Raw genomic sequence first — 26,973 nt, forward strand, 5'->3', positions numbered from 1 at the left:
AAGTCCAGTGAGAAAACCAGGTATTAAAGAGTATTTACAAAACCTAGTTTTTCTTGTTAAAAGTTGCCCATTATTATTCCATTGACTACAGTCCGCTCTAGAGACTAAAAAACAAACAAAGAAAAGAGACAAAAGCAGAGCATTGCACCCAGTTTGCTCGTAAGAAACCCTTTTATACCAATAGATGATAGAATAGTTAAAGTTATCTCCCCTAGAATTGTCAGATAGCTTACCATAAAAATAGTACTTAAAAGTGCATAAATAGGAGTAGAACAATAAATAAAATTTTGGTATCAAATCTATATTACACCTAGAAACCACCAAAACCTTCCTAAAACATCCTACACCTTCGTGGCATAATTTCAAAATGTGATTACAAATTACATTATGGTTTAAATAAGTATAAAAAGTGAAGAAACATAGTGCCATATTTAAAAATGCTAAACAGTTGTATAAAAAAGAAAAAAACTTAAATTGTATAAAATGAATAACATGGTCAAGAAAGAACAAACTGGGCTATATATAGGACCGTGCTTTAAATAAGTGAATTAACTTAAGAGTTTCATAATGGTAAAAGTCATCCTTAAATTCTCCAAAAATTTTACAGGGAGTTCCATTATCCCTTAAATAAATATTGATAGTGCTAAAAAAAAGTAAGAGAGATATAACCATTAACCAGGCCATAAAATGTGTTATTCAACCTTTTCAATTGTAATCTTATTGCAGGCTTTAAACCATAACTTGAGGAAAATGCTCTGAAATAAATGCATTGGCTTCTTCAGCATTGTTTAACACAATTGAATTATTATCCTTGTTTATAACTTTAATCTTAGCTGGGTACATTAAAATTGCTTGAATACCTGCATTGATTAGTTTAGTACAAATTGGTGCCATGTTGCGCCTTTTTTGGGAGGTTTCTGAGGAGTAATCTTGAAATAACAATATCTTATTCATGCCAAGCATTAAAGGGAATTTCTTCCTATAGTTTCTCAACACATTGACCTTATCTTAGCTATTACTGGGCGTGCTTTTGTTGTACCATCCCTAGATTCTCTTAGAGGACCTATCCTATGGGCTCTCTCTATTCCAAGGTTTCCAGCACCCCAATAATCCTGAGATTATTTCTGCGCGACCGCAGAAATTTTGCACTAATTGAGATTCTAGTACCTGTTCCATTTTGTGGTTAGTATCTTCTAGGGTAGAAATCCTATCCTCAGCTTCCTTCAACCTTACAGTAAACTGCTTAACCTCTTCAGATAGTAATGAAAAATCTTGCCTGACCTGGTCAAACTGAGGAAGTAGTAGCTCAGCTATTTGTTTAACAATACTTTGTGAATCCACATTACTTGGAATTACATTTACAACATCAGTAGGGCTTTCAGCACGGCTATCATTAATATTCTTGCTTTTCTTATCTTTTAGTTTAGCAGGCATGACCGGGGATTTACTTTTACTTGTTAAAACAAACTTTTCCATGTGTAGACAAAGTATAAAAAAGGGGGTAACACACACAGTGAAATATAACTTCTATCAGCGCATTTAACTCTTATCCTAAATAAGAGCGAAACACTAGAATAACCAGATAATGTAAAATTCACACAAAAAAATAACTGTGAGAAAGACAGATTTTCACTTAATTTCTGAAAGCATAAACTTAATTCTGTCCCAAATATTCCTTTATGAGGGTAGTATTTCTTCAAGCTTTCCTCTTGTCTTATATTCTAGTAAACCATGATTAGACTATAGAGGATAAAACTCTGTTATCATAGGCAAAAAGTTCAGTTCTGATAATCCTGGCCCTTTAAGAATTGAGACTTAAAGGGACATGCCACCCACATTTTTTCTTTTATGATTTAGAAAGAGAATGCAATTTTAAACATCTTTCTAATTTACTTATATTATCTAATTTGTTTTATTCTCTTGATATTCTTTGATGAAAAGCATATCTAGATATGCTCACTAGCTGCTGATTGGTTGCTGCACATAGAAGCCTCATGTGATTGGCTCACCCATGTGCATTGCTTTTTCTTCAACTAAGGATATTTAAAAAATGAAGCAAAATAAATAATGGAAGTAAATTGTTATGTTGTTTAAATTTCTATTCTCTATCTGAATCATGAAAGAAAGATTTTGGGTTTAGTGGCCCTTTAAGTCTCCAGGATAGCTTGAATGTTGTAAGGGTAGACAAACTTCTTTCCCCTCTCTTCTCTTTCAACCCACACTTCACACTCTCATGTAGACAGCAAGATTTAGACTCAGTCTCTTTTATTCAGAATGAAACTTCAGTGGGTGATGGGAAAAAAAAAAGGGGGGAACTCAATCTTGCCAAATATGGCCCTTTAAATGGTTTTACTCCAGTTATAGTCAGTGTTTGGTACCAGCCTAAATACACATGCTTCTTTTCTCCTTTGTTATAGACAGAAAGTTCAATTTCTGATAATCCAGGCCCTTTAAATAATGATGTTTAAATCCCTAGGGGTGTTTGATTATAGTAAGGGTAGACAAACTTCTTTCCCCTCTCTTCCTTCCAGCCCACACTTTCACACTCTCATGTAATCAGCAATATTTAGATTCAGACAGTCTCTTGTTTAGAATAAAACTTCAGTGAGCGGTGACAAAATAAAGAGCTCAATCTTAATAAATGTGGCCCTTTAAATGATCTTACTCCAATTATAACCAGTATTTGGTACCAGCATAAATACCCATGCTTCTTTTCTCCTTTATTATAGGCAAAAGAGTTCAATTCTGATAATCCTGGCCTTTTAAATATTGATATTTAAATCCCCAGGGATGCTTGATTGTAGTAAAGGTAGAAAAACTTGTTTCTCCTCTCTCCCTTCCAGCCCACACTTTCACACTCTCATGTAATCAGCAATATTTAGATTCAGTCAGTCTCTTTTATTCAGAGAAAAACTTCAGTGAACAGTGCCAAAATAGGGAACTCAATCTTGATACATTTGGTCCTTTAAATGATTTTTACTCCAAATATAGTCAGAGCTTGGTACCAGCATAAATACACACACTTCTTTTCTCCTTCCCTTTCTCAATAAAGTGATTGTTCCCAATCAGCAAAAAGAAGCATCAGGTGAGAGGAAAAAAAAAAAAAAAAAAAAAAAAAAAAGAGAAATTTCTTAACCTTGCTTCAGACAGCGTTTCATCAAATATTATCCACACAGGAGATTCAGATTATTTTTGTACATAGCTTTTTGGTGAATACTTGAAACATATTTTCTATTGAGTCAAACTTCAGTGTAGTGTGCAGCTTTTTAGTATTAGCATATACAGTAATTTGTGAACAGTCTAACTTCAGCCAAATGATCAGGATTCTATATCACAAATTAACTTTGTAATAGTAACAGGAACTGTTGGAGCCAGATAGTTTAGCTCTGGGCTGCGCTGGAGTTGTTGTTTTTTTTTCCAAAGCAGGGCGTCCAAACACTCAATTTTGCAGGGAAATATCAGCAAGGAGGCTTGTATCCTTTACCCCAGAACCGGCTGGGGCTTTTTGCATACAAACAGACAAACCCAGTTTTCTTCTTGTCTCCACTGCTTTCTGCACCACTTTCCCAGCTAGACAGCCTACAGAGGGGTTCCCATATACAAAACTGCAGCTTTTTCATCAGGCCCAGACCACGGACCAGGACCGTGTCTTCAGGATCCGGACACTACCAGCCGTGTCGTGTGCCTGTGCGATATTCCCCTCCAGGAGGGGACCTCGGTCGCTTCCCAAACCAGGTGGGACCAGAAGAAGACCAAGAGGACGCTGTATTTTAGGCGGTGCTGGAAACTCCGTGCAACTCTGAGCACTCACACTACTCGCCCATGTGGCGTGTAGCTCTGCCTCTTCCGGATCCTCCCTGAAACGTCTAGAAACTAGACAACAAAACTTCCAACAACCAGTTGGAATGTACAGTTTGGTGTTCTGAGCCACACACTTTCATACAACACACTCACTCTCATACAACACACTCACTCCACAACACACACACACACACATACATCACACACACACACACACACACTCATACATCACACACACAGCACACACAAGCCGCAACCCAGTAAACATGGTGTTGCAACCCAGTAATGGGTCCAGACGGGGTTTGAAGAACCTTGGCCTAAAATATTCAAAGCTTTTTATCTAAAACAAATAAAAATATACACATAGTGTAGTACATCAAAATCATCTAAATACAGTCAATTTCCTAATAACTGGTTCTGCTTACTCAATCCTACAGCAAGTAATATATGATCTGGTATGCAGCTCCAGTTATCTAGAAATTATCTTAGCTATTCCATTCACCAGGTTAAAAGCACAGCTTTGGAATCTAAAACGTTGTTAAACTCCAGAAAATTAAAGTAGTTATAGCATACTGTGACAGACTCTGGATACCCCAACTGGGTATCGCAACCAAAAATACTTTCTTCAACCCTGGAACCTGTAGCTGTAGTGCTGGGAAGTGATATTAGCAAGTAGCCCACCCTAATAACCAGACAAGACCAGTATTAAAGTGAAACAATAACTGTTTTATTCACACAAACTCACATTATTTATACACAATTGCCATCTGATAAGAGTCTAATCCCGTTAGACAAACAATACCCCCCTCCAGACAGCCTGGCGCATCCATAGCAGCTATGGGAACTGAGATACCCACATTATGTAGGTCAAGATTTTGGGGTGATCCAGAGGGAGCAGCAGCCATCCCCGGGTACCATTCGATAGCCCCGAATTACCAGAGGTCGCAGTCCAAAAAGTGACATAATCCGTGACTGGGGACCGGAGCATCAGGGTGGTAGAGGTACCTGGGTGTAGTCCATAAAGGAAGTTGGCAAAACCACAATTCCATAGTGAGCTCCCTCTTTGTAATCACCACAGCCCATGCCCCTTCAAGTGTATTGTAAGTCCCCAAAAGAGCGGAGTCCTGGAGCAATGGGCTTCCGGAGCGACCTAGGTTAAAGTATAGCGGGTATCTCTGGTGCTCCCAGAGTAGGCGAGTAGTTCCATAAGACCCAGGTTGGGGCCGTTAAGATGGAAAGGGGTTAAAGCAGCATAGCGATCAGCTCTTTCAGGGCAAAGTTCAGTCACTGCAACACAAAAGTGAAATCTAAAGGGAAAAGGGATCGCTCTTGCAGCCCGGTATCTATGCCAGTCTCAGCCCCTGAAGGCAGAGCAGAGGGGAAAAGAAAAACCTGCGGCTTACAATTTTGAAGGTCTGCTTACTTCCATGGTGTCATCTGACGTGTTTCACCTAAGCTTTCTCAAAGATGTCATTTTTTTAGAAGTGTATGCAAATGCATCAATTATTAACGCTATGGGGTCTCTGAGTGAGGTACTGTTTCAAAATTGTAAGTTCATTGCTTGTATTTTTATGTATGAAACACTATTTTTCTTTCTTTCATGATTCAGATAGAACATGGAATTCTAAGCAACTTTATAATTTATTCCTACATTTAGCCACCAATTAGCAAGCGCTACCCAGGTGCTGACCGAAAAATGGGCCGGCTCCATAGATTACATTCCTGCTTTTCAAATAAAGATACCAAGAGAACAAAGACAAATTGATATTAGGCGAAAATTAGAAGGTTGCTTAAAATTACATGCTCTGAATTGTGAAAGAAAAAACGGGTTTTATATCCCTTTAATAAAATGGATATTTTAATCTACTTCACTGTGAAGCCTTGTGGATTATACTGAGTTGAAAGCCGCTGTTACATATACTATAGCACTACAATTGTACTTTCACCTGATACGTATGCTTCTTTTAAACATTGCTGCCTCATTACAGGGACATAATACTCATATGCTAAATCACTTGAAACTGATGCAGTATAACTGTAAAAAGCTGACAGGAAAATATCACCTGAGCATCTCTATGTAAAAAGGAAGATATTTTACCTCACAATCTCCTCAGCTCAGCAGAGTAAGTTCTGTGTAAAAAGTTATACTCAGCTGTTCCCAGCTGCAGGTAAAAATAAAAAAAAAAGAAGAAATGAACAGCAGCCAATCAGCATCAGCAGTGCTGAGGTCATGAACTCTTACTGTGATCTCATGAGATTTCACTTAACTCTCGTGAGATTTCATAGTAAGCTTCCTTTACCTGATTGGTGAAATAATATGAGAGTTCACGAGGCTCATCCCCTAAACTGTCCTAGGACAGACACACTAAAATGCTGCTTAGAAGTCCTTTACAATGGGATGTGGCTACTGAGGAACTTTTGAGGTAAAATATCTTTCTTTTTTACATAGAGATGTTCAGGAGATATTTTCTAGTCAGCTTTTTACAGCTATGCTGCATCACTTTCAAGTGTTTAAACATTTGGGTATTATGGCCCTTTAATGTGAGTGTGTCCAAACAAGAAAATAGAGAGATGCACTCAACTGAGACAGAACAAAACTTCAGTGCTTGTGGGTTACAATGACTGCTCAAAGCAACCATATGTTCAGCTGGGTAGAAATTAAAGGTGGTTTTACCTTTAGTTTGACTTTGTTTGGTTCTATCCAGGCTTGGGTCTTAAAGGCACTTTAAACACTTATTTTTGTGTAAAAATGTAGCTTTTTTTTCCATGGTCCCTAAGAGGCAAAAAAGTAAAGTTTGTAACCTGCAGATCAAATAGCTGGTTTGTGCAGTTTGCAGCATTATAAAATCTAGATTATAGATTTTTCTATTTGGACAAAGAGGTGTTTAAAGGGACAGTCTACTCTAAATTTTTTGTTTAAAAAATTAGATAATTCCTTTTTAACCCATTCCCCAGGTTTGCATAACCAACACGGTTATATTAAAGGGACACTGAACCCAAATTTTTCCTTTTGTAATTCAGAAAGAGCATGCAATTTTAAGCAACTTTCTAATTTACTCCTATTATCAATTTTTCTTCTTTTTCTTGCTATCATTATTTGAAAAAGAAGGCATCTAAGCTTTTTCTTGGTTTCAGTACTCTGGACAGCACTTTTTTATTGGTGGATAAATTTATCCATCAATCAGCAAGGACAACCCAGGTTGTTCACCAAAAATGGCCCGGCATCTAAACTTACATTCTTGCATTTCAAATAAAGATACCAAAAATTTGATAATAGGAGTAAATTAGAAAGTTGCTTAAAATTTCATGCTCAATCTGAATCACAAAAGAATTTTTTTGGGTACAGTGTCCCTTTAATATAATTTTTACCTCTGTTATTAACTTGTATCAAAGCTTCTGCCGACCACCCCCTAATTTCAGTCCTTTTGACAGACTTGCATTATAGCCAATCAGTGCTGATTTCTAGGCAACTCCACAGGAGTGAGCACAATGTTATTTATATGGCACACATGAACTAGCACCCTCTATCTGTGAAAAACTGTCAAAATGCGCTGAGAATAGAGGCAGCATTCAAGGGCTTAGAAATTAGCATATGAGCCTACCTAGGTTTAGCTTTCAATAAAGAATACCAAGAGAACAAAACAAACTTGGTGATAAAAGTAAATTGGAAAGTTGTTTAAAATGGCATGCCCTATCTGAATCATGAAAGTTTAACTTTGACTAGTCTGTCCCTTTAATGACCCTTTATGAATCATCTCCTTGTGGTTTGATGAAACGTAGCCCTGAAAAAAATAGAAGCCTAAATTGCATTTCCATGATTCTGAATGCACAATGTTACAAACATTGAATATGAGCACTGTATGAAATTGTGTGCAGTCTACCTCCAGTATTCTCTCATGGAAAGAGCTACGTTTCAACAAAGAATACATAAGTGAATGATGTATATTATATATATCTATCTGACTTATTAAAGTTTAAAAGGACACAAAATACTAGGGATGGACGAATGTATTTATATTCGAATTCGAAAGTTAGAACGAATGTTATTGTATAAATTTGATTTACATAATAGAATGTTGATAAGAACGAATATTCTTAAAAATTCGATTTTCGAATGTTATTTACAGTTTTCAAATGTCACATATCACATTCGAATTTGAATATTACATTTATAAAACACAGTTGTAGACTTGAAATACTATTTAGAATTTGAATGTCACATTTGAATCGAATATCACATTCGAATAGAATATCACATTTATTAAACACAGTTGTAAACTAGAAATACTATTTCGAATTTGAATGTCACATTCAAATTAGAATATTACATTTAAAACAGTATTAGACTAGAAATACTATTTCAAATTCGAATGTGACATTCAAATTCGAATATTACATTTATAAAACACAGTTGTAGACTAGAAATACTATTTCTATTTTGAAAGTCACATTCAAATTCGAATATTACATTTTGAAATTGAATGAATACATAGCTAAACATTCTATTATTCTAATGAATATTTTCAAATTTATTGAAAATTTTCGAAAAACGAAAATAGAATGTTAGAATGTTATATAAATATTCAACGTTCGATTTGAACAAACAAATGTATAAAAATTTGTTTTAAATTTCGAATTTTTAGAAACATTCGCCCATCCCTACTAAATACATTTCATGCACCTCCCTCTAATAATTGGTTCTTCCTTTTTGGAACCAAGGTTCAAGTGAAGGTATCTGAAGGATAGTGTCTGCACATGTGTAAACACATCAGCACTGGAATGTAGTAAAAGGTAGATTTCAACATGGCTGCACTCGTTACTAGAGCGAGGCGGGGAATAATCTCAAAACCATGCTTATAACATGTATTTAGTGTTTAATATCCCTTTTATTTTTACTTTAACCAGCCTTGAAGCCTTTCAACATCTCCATAGAGAGATTTGAGTTTATATATGGAGTTCAGTGTGCATCTGGAAGACTCTTGCAATTTTAAGCTATTTTGCAGTGAGGTGTGAGGACTTGAATTAAAGGGACACTGAACCCAAAAATGTTTTTTCGTGATTCAGATAGAGCATGCAATTTTAAGCAACTTTCTAATTTACTCCTATTATCACACTTTCTTCATTCTCTTGGTATCTTTATTTGAAATGCAAGAATGTAAGTTTAGATGCCGGCCCATTTTTGGTGAACAACCTGGGTTGTTCTTGCTGATTGGTGGATAAATTCACTCACTAATAAACATGTGCTGTCCAGCGTACTGAACCGACAAATAGCTTATATGCCTTATTTTTCAAAAAAAGATAGCAAGAGAATGAATAAAAATTGATAATATAAGTATATTAGAAAGTTGTTTAAAATTGCATGCTCTATCTGAATCACAAAAGAAAAAATTTGGGTTCAGTGTCCCTTTAACACACTTGTTTTAAAAAAGGAAGTAGTTCCAAGGGAGTTGACTTCAGCTTATATAGGAAATAGACATGGACATTTGGATAAGTTGTATGCTAAAAAAATAATCACAATTTTTTTTTTATTATGTGCATTTGTTTTAAAAAGCTAAACCAGTGGGCCCTTTAAAGGACCAGTTAAAACAGTAGAATTGCATAATCAATAAGTACATAATAAAAATACAATGATTTAACACCTACTCTGAATTTCAAATAAACATTAGATTTTTTTTTTCTGACAAATTTTTCTCCCATTTTCCAGCCCACTGTTTCATGTGACAGACATCAGCCAATCACAGACTGGTATATGTATACCTTGTGAGCTTGTGCCCATGCTCAGTGGAATCTTGTTCCACAGAAAGTGTGTATATAACAAGATTGGGCAACATTTGATAATGGAAGTACATTGGAAAGTGTCTTAAAGCTACCTGCTCTTTCTGAATCATTAAAGTTTATTTTAACTTGATTGTCCCTTTAAGGAATAAATGAATGAACAAATGCAAGCAATAAAAATGTAGTTGATTCATTCTTGTGGTTAAATAGTATTCTAAAGGAAGACTTACAATTTACAGGTTTACACTATTCAATAGAGATCCACCTTTGTCCTTCTCATTGATTTATTCCTGTGTCAGCCAATAAGTAGGTTAGCTTCATTTTTGTTCTTGACAATGCTGTTCTTGCTGCAGTAGCACTAGTATTACGTAAACTGTATTTTTTTTTTTAAAAGGACATTAACACTTTTAGATGGTAATATAAAACAACCCTGCAATATACTATAATTTATTGTGTCCCCTTTTCCTGTAATTCCATTTTGAAATTGTGAGCATTTCTGTTCCTGTTATAAATAGAAGGGCAGAACACTTTTATATTCCACATAACCATTGGCTGCACACTCTAGTGAACAATTTATAACTGTCCCAAATTGGCATCAGTAGAGAAAGTAACTTAAGTTACAACATGGCAGCACACATTGCTTTATAGATACTAAAAGTTTCCACACATGTTGTCAATAATTAAAGTGATGGTAAATCCAAGCCTTTAACAAACGCTAGGATTTACCATCACTAAAAATCAATGGCAGTTTCATTCATTAACCTTGTAAAAAAGGGTGCTAAACTCACCCTTTCTGTGCTGTTGCACAGCGCTAAATTCAGTGGCGCAGGCCGCCCATGGCACAATCATCTCCTTTTAATTATTTGATGTTTGCACCTCTGAACCAATAGCGGTGTGTGTCAACTGACAGGTTTCTGTATTCACGCACCGCTATTCATTTAAAAAGCAGGAATTTAAGAACATAGGAGCCGGCCCATTTTAGGTTCAGCACCCTGGATAGCACTTGCTTATTGGTGGCTACATTTAGCAAACATATAAGCAAGCATAACCCAGGTTCTAAACCAAAAATAGGCTGGCTCTTAAAGGGACACTAAACCCAAAGAGGCCAATTTATCAATGTCTGGCGGACATGATCCACTGTAGCGGATCATGTCTGCCAAACATCGCTGAATGCCGACAGCATACGCTGTCGGCATTTAGCATTGCACAAGCAGTTCTGGTGAACTGCTTGTGCAATGCCCCCCCTGCAGATTCGTACACGATCAGGCGGATTGATGTCCACCGCCTCAGAGGAGGAGTATGAGTTAAGGTGCAGCGATCTTAAGACCGCTGCTTCTTAACTCCTTTTTTTCGGCGAGCCTGAAGGCTCACACGGAATCAGATGCATTGAGGCCAAATGACTGTTTGATCAATCGGCCCCAAAGTTTTTCTTTCATGATTTAGATAGAGAATGCATTTTAAACAACTTCTAGATTGTAAGTTCCCACGGGAATAGCGCCCTCAATCCCTCCTGTATGTGTTTGTAAATTTGGTCCTGTCTTTTACAAATCTTGTATTGTTTTATTTAAATGAATTGTATCCATGGACAGTGCTGCGGAATATGTTGGCGCTTCATAAATAAAGTATAATAAATAATAATAAACATTCCAAATTACTTCATTTACTTAATTTGCTTCATTCTTTAGATATCCTTTGTTGAAGAATTAACTATGCACATGGGTGAGCCAATCGCACAAAGCATCTATGTTCAGCCACCAATCAGCAGCTATTGAGCCTATCTAGATATGCTTTTAACAAAGGATATCAATAGAATGAAGCAAATTAGATAATAGAAGTAAATTAGAAAAGTTTTTTTTTTTTTAAATTGCATGCTCTTTCTAAATCATGAAAGAAAAATGTGGGTTTTATTACAAATTTAAGCCTTACATTCCTACTTTTTATATAAAGATAGCAAGAGAACAAAGAAAAATTGATAATAGGAGAAAAATTTGAAAGTTGCTCAAAATTGCATGCTCTATCTGAATCATTCAAAACAAAATTTGGGTTATGTATCCCTTTAAAGTGTCTAAACTGATTAAATAGCAATAGCTCCACAGTTATTTGGCTTTAAAGGAACACTAGAACTTGATGAACCTCCCTCTAAATATGCATGCCCCCAGTTTGAAACCTAGATTTCACTGCCGGTGTTCTAAAGAAAATGGTATACCGCATAGGAATGTGTATACCACGTCACTTTAGGTCACGTGACTCAGCTGCTGGAGGAGTGTTGCGCTCAATGCTCATGCGCAAGAGGCCCAACCTCCTCCAAACAGCTGATGTAATTTAATCAACGGGTCGAGGAAATATATGGCCCGTAATCATATTTTATAGAGGCTAATAGCCTTCACTGCGCACGCGAGCACTGCGGTCACTTTGAGTGTATTTGAGTGAGCCAAAAACAGTGACAAATGTGACAGCATAGTGCTTCTGTCATGATACCCACACCACACACCCTCACCTTCCCTACCCCACCCCACGTCACCGGAATAAAATATTGGATCAGTCATCAGACTTCATCGAAAAATGTAGCCTTTATTACAAAATTCCAGACATAAGTTTCAAAATGTTTTGGTGTCAAGTGACACCTTTTTCGGCAAGTCGGCGGCGCATAATGGATCACTGTGGAGTAGGGCCGTGTGCGGATGCGCATTGCAGATTAAGGTCCATAGAATCCTGCGACCCGTTGTTATGCAATAAATCTCCTTAAACAGATGTTTGGTGGAGGTTGGGCCTCTTGCGCAAAACCCCTCCAACAGTTGCTAATACGTCACCGGAAGTGACATAGTATACACATTCCTATGGTAATCATGCTATCAAAGATATATTTTTGTGTAGGACAATTATGAATCTGACTAGGGAAGCAGAATTTTAGATAGGGCAACACATTTTGAGGGTCATTTCTATGGCATGATGGTTTCCCAGTCACCAAATGTTTTATTTATTAATTTTATTACAAATTGGTGAACCCTGGTAGTCTGGTGGGAATGTGGTCTTGGCCTACAATTGTGAGAAATATATAATGGGTTCTAAAAATGTTAAAGGGACACTGAACCCAATTTTTTCTTTTGTAATTCAGATAAAGCAGGCAATTTTTAAGCAACTTTCTAATTTACTCCTATTATCAAATTCTTCTCATTCTCTTGGAATCTTTATTTGAAACGCAAGAATGTAAATATAGATGCCGGCCCATTTCTGGTAAACAACCTGGGTTGTCCTTGCTGATTGGACAGCACCAATAAACAAGTGATGTCCAAGGTTCTGAACCAAAAATTGTCTGGCTCCTTAGCTTAGATGCCTTCTTTTCAAATAAAGATAGCAAGAGAATGAAATGAAATATTTTTTTAGTTTAAAAGACAGTTAAGACCTTGATATTTTTATTTAAAACGTTTATGCATAATGAAACTATTTTGCAATATGTTTTCATAATTTATTTTGCCTGATTTTTATGAAATTTAGCTCTGGAAATTGAGCAATAAACAATACTCAGATCCTGAAATGCACCCATGCTGACATTCCAAGGCTAACTCTGCTACATATATTTATCCCTAATTGGATTTAACTGATAACAACTGCAAAGAAATGCTAATTTTATAATTGTGTACTAAATTTTATCATAGCTAGCCTTGTTCTCAGTCTAGGCTGACCACATTGCCGCTTTAAGAAGGAAAATACATATGTGAGGGTTCTTATACAAAACCATTTCTTTAAACAGCCATGAAAACAGCCCTGACATATGTATTTTTCATATGTGTCCCTTTTTAAAGCGGCAATATGGTCAGCCTATCTCAGTCTGAATCTGAAATTTCTTCCACAAAGGCAAATTGTGGAACGGGTTTGGCTATTGAAAAATAATTTCAGAGAAAAATGTTAATTTGTTTTAAAAAAATGAAAACCTGGCTCATATGTTATTTTATAGCAACTTAACAGAAATGCATTTTAATTACAAGATGTTTACTGTCGCTTTAAGATATGAAACCAAATTTGTTTCTTTCATGATTCAGATAGAGCTTGTGATTTTAAACAACTTTCCAATTTACTTATATTATCTAATTAGTTTTGTTATCTTGATATACTTTGTCGAAAAGGATACCAAGGAAGACTCAATAACTGCTGCTGATTGGTTGCTGCACATATAGCCCTCTTGTAATTGGCTTACCAATGTGTTCAGCTAACACCCAGTAGTGCATTGCTGCTTCTTCACCAAAGGATACCAAGAGAATGAAGCATTTTTTGATAATAAAAGTATGTGGGAAAGTTGTTTAAAATTGGATGCCCTATCTGAATACTGAAAGAAAAATGTTGGGTTTCATGTCCCTTTAAATTCAACTTAATTGAATTGTACAATTTACATATCTATGGTATTTTTTAGCATCAGAAATGTGATACATACAATAGAATTGATACAATAAGCAACACATTTACTTCATATAAAATTGTTAATCTGATAATGAATAAACATTAAAGAGATAGGAAAGTCAAAATTAAACTTGCATGATTCAGATAGCGCATGTCATTTTAAGACACTTTTAAATTGACTTCTATTTTCAAATGCGCGTCGTTCTCTTAGTATCCCTTGTTAAAAAATGAATATGCACATAGCCTACACCAGTGGGAGCTGCTGCTAATTGGTGCCTTCACACATTTGTCTCTTGTGGTTGGCTAAATAGTTATTTTCAGCTTCCTGTCAGTACTGCAATGCTGTCCCTTCAGCAATGGATAACAAGAGAATGAAGAAATTTTGATAATAGAATTAAATTGGAAAGTTATTTAAAATTGTATGTTCTATCTTAATCATAAAAGAAAATGTTGGGGTTTACTATCCCTTTAATCTATTATATATATATATATATATATATATCACGGAAGGGGACTGCACTCTCAGACAGGACTGGGTAGTGTACACATCCCATGACCCTGCAACATGCACATCCCTGGGTGCACAATAGCACTCTCAGGAAGCTGCACTGTCCCCTGAGACACAGGCAGTTAACCCCAGACAGGTCTGGGTGCAAGGCCCATAGGGAACATTACAAAACAAATTAATACAGCACACAGAGAAAATCCAGCACTCACTTACAAGCTCTCAGTTAAGATTAAAAGCACAAATGGAATAGTTAGTTACCGCATCTGGCCAAATGGGATAAGCCCAGGTACCACGTCAAGGTCTCTTCCAAAACCTTCTTCAGACTCGCCAGACTCGCTCCATAACCCTGTCCGCCTGCTCTGATGAGGCGGACAGGAATCGCCGGAAATCAACCCGATCGAGTACGATCGGGTTGATTGACACCCCCCTGCTGGCGGCCGATTGGCTGCGAGTCTGCAGGGGGCGGCGTTGCACCAGCAGCTTACAAGAGCTGCTGGTGCAATGCTGAATACGGAGAGCGTATTGCTCTCCGCATTCAGCAATGTCTGTCGGACCTGATCCACAGTGGCGGATCAGGTCCGACAGACATATAAATAATAGGTCCCTATGTGTGTAAGATATATATTGCATTACAGAATTATCAATACATTATTAACCCCATCCATGGAGCTGAAAGCATAATGTGACTGCCATTACTTAGATCTAACCAGTTTCTCATGAATAGAATTCATCCTATTTTCTTTACTAGAGCTGATTTTTTTTTCTACACATTTAGGAAATAACCATATATATCAGATTTGCAATGATGACTATAAGAATAATTAAACAGACTGTAAAATTGGTAGGGCTTTAAGTATATCCCCAGGATATTATCTTATTTGTTCTACTTTGCTCAGCGGTGAACCAGAAACGAATGATAAAAATTTAGCTTACTAAGTTACTCATGTGATGTAAAAAAAAATGATGAAAGCTTTCTTTATATATCTGATTACATAAGTAAATTGCACCTGTTTTACACATTCCACGTTGTATATCCGTATGAATGTTAGCAAAGTAAACAGAACTTGTGTCACTGTGTTCCAGAAGTTAGATGAATATCTTTTTTTTTATAGAAATGTGTGTTGGTGTGGCTATAATACTATAATACTATAATATATGTTGTTTCTTAATGTGTTTCAAATTAATTTTATTCAAACTGCAGAGTATTTAATGTAAGGGAAATTATTCCTTTGTGTTTGTTTTTCTATTTTAAATAGCTGTTTTTTTCATGAACCCAACACCTGTTGTTCATTAGGACAAGGGTCTGATCCTGCAAGTAAAGCAGACCTGCTAATGTTATCTATTGAAATGCTAATTATGGGCGGGGGTGTTAAATGAGCACAACCAGCTATTTCAGATACAAATTCTCCCCCCCCCCCCACACGCACACACACACTGGCAGATTAATATGTGCCTTTGTCTTTTGTTTACATAGCTTTTCTGCAGAAAAAAAAAACATTTGTTACTCAGATTATCACTATAGGTGGGGCTACAAAGGCAAAATTAGCTATTTCAAAAACAAAATATGTCCGTTTATAAACGCAAGTACAGTACACAAACCAACAAACACACACACATACTGTGCATACATATTTATAACATTACAAATTGTACCTTGAAACTGTGCAAGGACTTAAAGATTAGATTAAAGTAATGTAACTGCAGTGTGTAATACTATTTAATACATCAGGTTACATATCACAATAAGTTAATTATGGCAACTGTAATGTAAAGGCCCTGCCCAGAAAGGTTTACACAATATGAGCACAAAATAGATCGTATTCTCAGCAAAGGAGTTAAATACATAGATAAATCATCTGTATAGCATAAATGCACTACTGGGACCTAATTGAACACATTTGGTGAGCCAATGACAACATCACATAATCACATAGCTGCCAGTAGCGAATTGCTTCTCCTGAGCCTGACTAGGTTTCTTTTAAAACAAAGGATACCAAGAGAATGAAGTACATTTGATTACAGAAGTAAATTGAAAAGCCCCTTAAAAATGTCCCATTTTGCTTTTAAAACATGCATTGCAAAGGAATACATATCATCTAAAGGCATTCAAGGGACATGCAAGCCAAAATTGAAATGCACAGGGGTGTTTTTCAGTTTTTAACTGAAGCATATTTGTAATATAGTCGTATAAGCAAAAATTCTTCTAGCAAAAGCTATAGCTGTTTCAAGAGTATATTTAAGTATGCTCCGTGCACTAGCATTTAAAACTTGTACTAAGGCGCTTGTATCATCTAATAATAACCACATTTCCATCATTGCTGACAAAATACAAGCCCTACTGTCTTTCTGAGCAGCTTCAGTATTTAATATGCTGGTGCACTGAGAATATCTAGTTAAAGGGACATGAAACCCAACATTTCTTTCATGTAATTGGCAAGAGTCCATGAGCTAGTGACATATGGGATATACAATCCTACCAGGAGGGGCAAAGTTTCCCAAACCTCAAAATGCCTATAAATACACCCATCACCCCACCCACAATTCAGTTTTACAAACTTTGCCTCCTATGGAGGTGGTGAAGTAAATTTGTGCTAAGATTTCTACGTTGATATGCGCTTCTCAGCATTGTTGAAGCCCGATTCCTCTCAGAGTACAGTGAATGTCAGAGGGATGTGAAGGGAGTATCGCTTATTACGATGATTTCCCTAACGGGGGTCTATTTCATAGGTTCTCTGTTATCGGTCGTAGAGATTCATCTCCTACCTCCCTTTTCAGATCGACAATATACTCTCAATTTACCACTACCTCTACTGATAACTGTTTCAGTACTGGGTTGGCTATCTGCTATATGTGGATGGGTGTCTTTTGGTAAGTATGTTTTTTATTACTTAAGACACCTCAGCTATGGATTGGCACTTTATGCATTTATATAAAGTTCTAAATATATGTATTGTACTTATATTTGCCATGAGTCAGGTTCATGTATTTCCTTCTGCAGACTGTCAGTTTCATATTTGGGGAATATAAACATTTTTTTAGAAAAAAAATTCTTACCTGGGGTTTAGTCTTTTTTCAATTGACTACTTCTTGCAAATTGCGGGTGGCATTAGGCCAGCGGGTGCGTCAAATGCTAAACTTTATTGCGTCATTCTTGGCGCGAAAATATTTTTGGCGCAGAAAAATACGTCTATGATGCAACTTCGTCATTTCCGGCGAGACCTTTCACAAGGTTGCGTCATTAGTGACGCAAGTGTGTCATTTCTGGTTATTTTTGGCACCAAAAAGTTTACATTACGTTGTGCGTCATACATGGCGCCAAACTTTTTCATTATTTCAATACCCTATTGATGTTTGCCTCTTGATTTTTTCTCTATCAGAGGCCTATGCTATTTGATTTTTTTTCCCATTCCTGAAACTGTCATATAAGGAAATAGATAATTTTGCTTTTTATGTTGTTTTTTTCTCTTACAATTTGCAAGATGTCTTTATCTGATCCTGCCTCAGAAGTTTCTGCTGGAACATTGCTGCCTGACATCGGTCCTACCAAAGCTAAGTGCATTTGTTGTAAAATTGTTGAAATTATTTCGCCAAATGTCCTTTGTAATAGTTGTCATGATAAACTTTTACATGCAGTTAGTGTATCCATCAGTAATAGCACATTGCCAGTTGTAGTTCCTTCAATTTCTAATGTGCATGATATACCTGTAAATTTTAAAGAATTTGTTTCTGATTCTATTTTGAAGGTTTTGTCTGCATTTCCACCTTCTAATAAATGTAAAGGTCTTTTAAAACTTCTCATTTAGTTGATGAAATTTCAAATGACCAACAACCTAATTTATCCTCTTCTGATGAGGATCTATCTGATACAGAAGATCCTTCCTCAGACATTGACACTGACAAATCTACTTATTTATTTAAAATAGAGTATATGCGTTCTTTATTAAAAGAAGTGTTAATTATTTTGGATATTGAGGTCACCAGTCCTATTGACGTTCAGTCTAATAAACGTTTAAATGCTGTTTTTAAACCTACTGTGTTTTTTCCTATTCCTGAGGCTATTTCTGATATGATTTCTAGGGAATGGAATAAGCCAGGTACTTCTTTTATTCCTTCTTCAAGGTTTAAAAAATTGTATCCTTTACCAGCAAAATCTATAGAGTTTTGGGAAAAAATCCCCAAGGTTGATGGGGCTATTTCTACTCTTGCTAAACGTACCACTATTCCTATGGAAGATAATACTTCCTTTTAAGGATCCTTTAGATAGGAAGCTTGAATCTTATCTAAGGAAGGCCTATTAATATACAGGTCAACTTCTCAGACCTGCAATTTCTTTGGCTGATGTTGCGATTGCATCAACCTTCTGGTTGGAGAATTTAGCGCAACAGGAATTGGATTCTGACTTATCTAGCATTATTCGCCTATTGCAATATGCTAATCATTTTATTGTGATGCAATTTTTGATATTATCAAAATTAATGTTAGATCCATGTCTTTAGCTATTTTAGCTAGAAGAGCTTTGTGGCTTAAATCTTGGAATGCTGATATGACATCTAAATCTAGATTACTATCTCTTTCTTTCCAAGGTAATAATTTATTTGGTTCTCAGTTGGATTCTATTATTTCAACTGTCACTGGGGGAAGGGAGTTTTTCTGCCTCAGGATTAAAAACCAAAGGGTAAATCTAAGGCTTCTAACCATTTTCGTTCCTTTCATCAGAATAAGGAACAAAAACTCAATCTTCCCCCCAAGGAGTCTGCTTCCAATTGGAAGTCTTCCTCAAGTTGGAATAAATCCAAGCCATTTAGGAAACCAAAGTCAGCCCCTAAGTACGCATGAAGGTGCGGCCCTCATTCCAGCTCAGCTGGTAGGGGGCAGATTAAGGTTTTTCAAAGATATTTGGGTAAAATTTGTCCATTCAGAGCATTGTCTCTCAAGGGTATCGAATAGGATTCAGAGTGAAAACTCCTGTGAGAAGATTTTTTCTCTCATGCATCCCAGTAAATCCAGTAAAAGCTCAGGCTTTCCTGAAGTGTGTTTCAGACCTGGAGTCTTCAGGGGTAATCATGCCAGTTCCTCCTCAGGAACAAGGTTTGGGGTTTTATTCAAATCTATTCATTGTACCAAAGAAGGAAAATGTATTCAGACCAGTTCTGGATCTGAAAAATTTTGAATCGTTATGTAAGAGTACCAACTTTCAAGATGGTGACTATAAGGACTATTCTGCCTTTTGTTCAGCAAGGACATTATATGTCCACAATAGACTTGCAGGATGCATACCTTCATATTCCGATTCATCCAGAACATTATCAGTTTCTGAGATTCTCGTTTCTAAACAAGCATTACCAATTTGTTGCTCTTCCATTTGGCCTAGCAACAGCTCCAAGAATCTTTTCAAAGGTTCTGGGTGCCCTACTCTCTGTAATCAGAGAACAGGGTATTGCAGTGTTTCCTTATTTGGATGATATCTTGGTACTAGCTCAGTCTTTGCGTACTGCAGAATCTCACACAAATCAACTAGTGTTGTTTCTTTGGAAACATGGTTGGAGGATCAATTTACCAAAAGTTTCTTGATTCCTCAGACAAGGGTCACCTTTTTAGGCTTCCAGATAGATTCAGTGTCCATGACTCAGTCTCTAACAGACAAGAGACGTTTTAAATTGGTTGCAGCATGCCGGCACCTTCAGTCTCAGTCATTCCCTTCAGTGGCTATGTGCATGGAAGTTTTAGGTCTCATGACTGCAGCATCGGACGCGATCCCCTTTGCTCGTTTCACATGAGACCTCTACAGCTTTGTATGCTGAATCAATGTACGACACTCTCTGACATGGTGGATAGATCACCCTCGTTTAGTTCAAGGGGTTTCTTTTGTTCGGCCAACCTGGACTGTGATCACAACAGATGCAAGTCTTTCAGGTTGGGGAGCTGTTTGGGTATCTCTGACAGCACAAGGGGTTTGGAAATCTCAAGAGGCGAGATTACCAATAAATATTTTAGAACTCCTTGCAATTCTCAGAGCTCTTCAGTTTTGGCCTCTGCTAAAGAGAGAGCCGTTCATTTGTTTTCAGACAGACAATATCAAAACAGTGGCATATGTCAATCATCAGGGTGGGACTCACAGTCCCCAAGCTATGAAAAAAGTATCTTGGATACTTGTTTGGGCGGAATCCAGCTCTTGTCTAATCTCTGCGATGCTTATCCCAGGTGTAGACAATTAGGAGGCGGATTATCTCAGCCGCCAGACTTTACAGCCAGAGGAGTGGTCTCTCCATCCAGATGTGTTTTCATAGATTGTTCAGTTGTGGGGTCTTCCATGATAAAAGCAGGGGATGCACTGACACTTCCTTGGTGTTATCATCCTGCTTACATTTTCCCGCCTCTAGTTCTCCTTTCAAGAGTGATCTCCAAAATCATCATGGAACAATCATTTGTGTTGCTGGTGGCTCCAGCATGGCCACACAGGTTTTGGTATGCGGATCTGGTTTGGATGTCCAGTTGCCCGCTTTGGCCACTTCCGTTCGGCCAGACCTACTATCTCAAGGTCCGATTTTCCATCAGGATCTCAAATCATTAAATTTGAAGGTATGGAAATTGAACGCTCAATACTAAGTCATAGAGGTTTCTCTGACTCAGTGATTAATACTATGTTACAAGCTCGTAAATCTGCTTCTAGAAAGATTTATTATAGAGTTTGGAAGACTTACATTTCATGGTGTTCTTCTCATAAATTCTCCTGGCATTCTTTTAGAATTCTTAGAATTTTACAGTTTCTTCAGGACGGTTTGGATAAGGGTTTGTCTGCAAGTTCCTTGAAAGGACAAATCTCCGCTCTTTCTGTTTTATTTCACAGAAAGATTGCTATACTTCCTGATATACACTGTTTTGTACTAGGCTTTAGTTCTTATTAAGCCTCTTATTTAATCAATTTCTCCTTCTTGGAGTCTTAATTTGGTTCTGACGGCTTTACAGGTTCTTCCATTTGAACCTATGCATTTTTTCGACATTAAACTACTTTCTTGGAAAGTGTTGTTCCTTTTGGCCATCTCTTCTGCTAGAAGAGTTTCTGAGTTATCTGCTCTTTCTTGTGAGTCTCCTTTTCTGATTTTTTCATCAGGATAAGGCAGTTTTGCGGACTTCTTTTTAATTTTTACCTAAGGTTGGGAATTCTAACAACATTAGTAGAGAAATTGTTGTCCCTTCCTTGTGTCCTAATCCTAAGAATTCTTTGGAAAGTTCCTTACATTCTTTGGATGTGGTAAGAGCTTTGAAATATTATGTTGAAACTACTAAAGATTTAAGGAAGACTTCTTGTCTATTTGTTTTATTTTCTGGTCCTAGGAAAGGTCAGAAGGCTTCTGCTATTTCCTTGGCTTCTTGGTTGAAACTTTTGATTCATCAAGTTTATTTTGAGTTGGCTCAGGCCCCGTCTCAGAGACTTACAGTTCATTCTCCTAGATCAGTCTCCACTTTGTGGGCTTTTAAGAATGAAGCTTCAGTTGATCAGATTTGCAAAGCGGCAACTTGCATTCATTTACTAAATTCTACCATTTTGATGTATTTGCTTCTTCGGATGCAGTTTTTGGTAGAAAAGTTCTTCAGGCAGCTGTTTCAGTTTGATTCTTCTGCTTTTGATTTAAGTTTTTTCTTTCAAATGAAATAAACTTATATTTTTGGGTTATGGATTAATTTTTTTCAGCAGATTATGGCTGTTTTTATTTTATTCCCTCCTTCTCTAGTGACTCTTGAGTGGAGATCCACATCTTGGGTATTGATACCCCATATGTCACTATCTCATGGACTCTTGCCAATTACATGAAAGAAAACATAATTTATGTAAGAACTTACCTTATAAATTCATTTTTTTCATATTGGCAAGAGTCCATGAGGCCCACCCTTTTTATGGTGGTTATGATTTTTTGTATAAAGCACAATTATTTCCAAATTTCCTTTGTTGATGCTTTCTACTCCTTTCTTTATCACCCCACTGCTTGGCTATTCGTTAAACTGAATTGTGGGTGTGGTGAGGGGTGTATTTATAGGCATTTTGAGGTTTGGGAAACTTTGCCCCTCTTGGTAGGATTGTATATCCCATATGTCACTAGCTCATGGACTCTTGCCAATATGAAAGAAATTAATTTATCAGGTAAGGTCTTACATAAATTATGTTTTTCTACATTTTCAAGCAACTTTCCAATTTACTTCAATTATCAGTTTTGTTTTATTCTCTTGGTATAATTTATTGAAGGATCGGCAATGCAATACAGGGAGCTAGATGAGCGCAATCATTTAGCTAATGACAAGAGGCATACATGTACAGCCACCAATCAGCAGCCACCTCTTGAGCCTACCTAGGTATGTTTTTCAGCAAAGGATACCAAGAGAACAGAGCACATTAGATAACAGAAGTAATTTGGAAATTGTATGCTCTGTATGAATCATGAAAGAACATGTTTTGGTTTAATTTCCCTTTAAACTTCACATGCAATAACACTTAAGAAGTGATTACTTTTACTAGAAGCATTTTTTCCAATATATGTATATTGTAAATATGTTTCTATTCAAATATGTTATTGATCTATGTGTATTTCAGTATTCACCAGAATGCCCCTTTAAGTAAGCACTTAAAGGACCAGTTAATAAAGTAGATTTGCATAATCATCAAATGATAAAAAGACAATGCAATAGCACTTAGTTTGAACTTCAAATAAGTAGTAAATTTGTTTCTGACAAATTTCAAAGTTATCTATATTTCTACTCCCCCTGTATCATGTGACAGCTTTCAGCCAATTACAAATGCATATACATATATTCTGTGAATTCTTGCACATGCTCAGTAGGAGCTGGTGACTCCAAAAGTGTAAATATAAAAAGACTGTGCACATTTTGTTAATGGAAGTACATTGGGAAGTTGTTTAAAATGGAATGCTCTATCTGAATCATTAAGTTTACTTTTCACTTGAGTGTCCCTTTAAACATAACACTATTCATATGAAATAAAGGATCCCCTATTTCAAATGGGGGTGAATCATGCCTCTGTAGGTATTTGGCAATTGTTGTAAAAATGGCAATCACCTGTCTATTGGGTGACCTTTAGGATGTTGTGTGCTCTAAAAAATATTCTAGAACCAACCCATATAAGCACCAAAAGGGGTCAATTTTGACCTCTCCTTTAAAGGAATACAGACTCCCAAAAGAAGGGACACATGCCCATGTTATCAATATGGTATCGAATGTATGTTGTAAAAATTTATTGCGGCCAGGTGGCCCCTTTCTACAGCCAACAATTTCAGAGAGAAAGACATGGGACCCCTTATTTGAAAGAGGCAATCCTCCTATTTAAAATAAGTGGCCCAGTTTCTCTCCAGTTTCCAGGTGATTGTTATAGAAATGACAAATAGCTCACAGCATTAACCCTATCAAACCCTCATAAGGTAAATATATCTTAAAGGGACATTCCAGCCAAAATTGAAATCCGCATGGATGCATTTCGGCTTTGAATAGAAGCATTTTTGTAATATACATGCATTAGCAAAACTACTTCTAATAAAAGCTATAGCTGTTTCAAAAGTGTATTTAAATATGCACCGTGCACCAGCATTTTAAACACAGCACTTGCTAAGAGAGTCTAAGGTGCCTGTACCATCTGGTAATTACTCAATTTGTTAATTGCTGACATGATACAAGCCCCATTGTCAGTCTGAGCAGCAGCAGTATTTAAAATGCTAGTGCACTGAGAATATCTAGCTATGCTTCACATGCACGTGCAGAGAAAAATGTTAACACTGAAACAGTGATAACTTTTACTAGAAGCATTTTTGCCAATACATTTATATTGCAAATATGTTGCTACTATGTGCATTTAAATTTTGACCGGAATGTCCCTTTAAGACCCCTCATTTTAAACAAGGGTTTCCCGCCACTCAGCTAAGGATTTCATGTCCTTAGAACTGTCACTCATTATATTGATAACATCTACCCTAGTTTTGTTTTTGGTTACAGAGCTCATTAATAAATGAGAAATGTGTTTGCTTAAAAAAACAAGTTTTATGCAAATCTATATTGTGTGATATTTTGGTACAAAGTGTTTTGTTTTTCTGTGTAGCTTTAAGTTGCTACTTTATAGGTTTGTACAAGTAATCTAGTTTGAGACCATCTGATTACAAATTGCATATATTATTGATCTTCTATGCCCCTTTAAGTATCTGACATTATTTTGTGGTCTAAAGTTATCGGAAATGTTTTTGATGATTCAGTCCTAAAAATAATAAAGAAAACAGCAAAACTAGAATCTAGGCCCCCATTTGTAATGTAGAGTAGGTTCACTTGGGTTTAGAGCATAGTGTATTGAATTGGTGTCTAAAGATAGCATGTTCTGAATAGTGGTTTGTAATGATATGGTTATTCATTTAAATTCTTACACAATCTATGATGAAAGGCAAACATAATATTTAGTTGTAGGGTGAGGTCTAGTTAAATCAGGTAACTTGAGTCAGAGGAGAAAATGTAATAGCATCAAGATATAAGTCATATGAGTAAATTAGACTTATTGTGTGAGGAGTATTTAGTAAACATTAAGAAAAGAAAATGTAATTAACTATTTATAAATGGAGTCAAAAGGCCAGTGACGTTTTATTGAAGGAAATGCTGTGTGCAAATATAATCTTAATTAGTCAGTCGTAGTGGATAAAGTAGAGATAAAGGTAGAACTGGATATGGGAGTAGGGTTTGTCACCTCACCACCGATTTCGACGAAATCTAGTAGCACCTACTGCCGAAAGGAACATGAATAACGTGCACCCTGCAACATTTGCAACTCAAAGCCATAGTAGGAAGTTGTTAATTTATCACTAAACATGCTGTGCCAGGTAGAAGTGCAAGATAAAATGGAAAATGTTAAAATTATGTCAAATGTGTTTTCCCTAAATAACATTTTCTTAATCCTGCAAGTTATATACAGGGAACTAGAATCTGGGCCATAGGCAAGCCCATAGATGGAGTTGTGGTGTTCCAGAGATGGAGTAAGAGTGGGTGGAAGAGATGTGGATGTTGTAGAGGAGATGTAGATGTTGTGGAGGAGATGTAGATGTTGTGTAGGAGATGTGGATGTTGTGGAGACATGTGGATGTTGTGGAGGAGATGTGGATGTTGTGGAGGAGATGTAGATGTTGTGGAGGAGATGTGGATGTTGTGTAGGAGATGTGGATGTTGTGGAGGAGATGTGGATGTTGTGGAGGAGATGTAGATGTTGTGGAGGAGATGTAGATGTTGTGGAGGAGATGTGGATGTTGTGGAGGAGATGTGGATGTTGTGGAGGAGATGTGGATGTTGTGGAGGAGATGTAGATGTTGTGGAGGAGATGTAGATGTTGTGGAGGAGATGTGGATGTTGTGTAGGAGATGTGGATGTTGTGTAGGAGATGTAGATGTTGTGTAGGACATGTGGATGTTATGTAGGAGATGTGGATGTTGTGTAGGAGATGTGGATGTTGTGTAGGAGATGTAGATGTTGTGTAGGAGATGTGGATGTTGTGGAGGAGATGTAGATGTTGTGAAGGAGATGTGGATGTTGCGGAGGAGATGTGGATGTTGTGGAGGAGATGTAGATGTTATGGAGGAGATGTGGATGTTGTGGAGGAGATGAAGATGTTGTGTAGGAGATGTGGATGTTGTGGAGGAGATGTGGATGTTGTGTAGGAGATGTGGATGTTGTGTAGAAGATGTTGGTAGTTTGGCGATGTAACTAAGTGGCTTAGGATATCATTAGGTCATACACAGGTATGACTAAGCAGAAGGGGACAGAGGCAGGGAGGGACAATTGTCACCTTAGACCTCAGCCCAAGGAACATAACAGGGGATGCAACCTAATAGATTTGGGTACTTTTTCTTCCTTGTGCAGCCGTGTGAAATAGCCATTGACAATAGATGGTAACATAGGCTACTAGGTAGAGAACAATGTTGTCTATTTATCCCTTTGTACAGCTTTGCAAAGTGTTTTGAAATATGAAGCTACCTAAACTTTGAAAGTGGTAGTCTCCTTTTTTTCATAGATTCCTACAGAAGTCTGGGATTTACTTAATCCAGCAGTCTTAATCACTTGACATGGATGATATAGCTGTCTTTCAATTAAATACTATGACATATTTAATACAAATATTGTGTCAGCCAAATGTTTACTCACACTAAGCTCTTTAAGCTCTATTTGAATTGCTTTTCTGTTTCTGTGGCATTCTTATAAACCGTTGGAGACTGGAACTTAACTTCAATGACCTCTTTATTTAATGCTTTACTTGCACAAAAGTTAGACAAAGGCACTATAAAGGCAAACTCCTCATATTACAACATTATTTTAATTGTAAAATGTATATTCTTCAAATTTGTGTTTGAGGAGTGGTGCTCACATTTGTATATGTGACTTTCAAAAGAAGTATGTGGAACTATGTTCCACACAAAGAAATGCTTAAACAGCACTCAATGCCCAGACTATATAGAGGTAGGAAA

At 36.7% G+C, this 26,973-nt stretch overlaps 1 long non-coding RNA gene across 1 annotated transcript in view; it reads left to right on the top strand.

Annotated features, from left to right (window-relative positions):
• The window catches only part of LOC128666378 (uncharacterized), an 85,879-nt gene that overhangs the window by 22,683 nt on the left and 36,223 nt on the right, over positions 1-26,973 (top strand). The gene's annotated exons all lie outside the window — the stretch shown is intronic.

This window comes from Bombina bombina, chromosome 7 (assembly GCF_027579735.1).
Source record: "Bombina bombina isolate aBomBom1 chromosome 7, aBomBom1.pri, whole genome shotgun sequence".
NCBI lineage: Eukaryota > Metazoa > Chordata > Amphibia > Anura > Bombinatoridae > Bombina > Bombina bombina.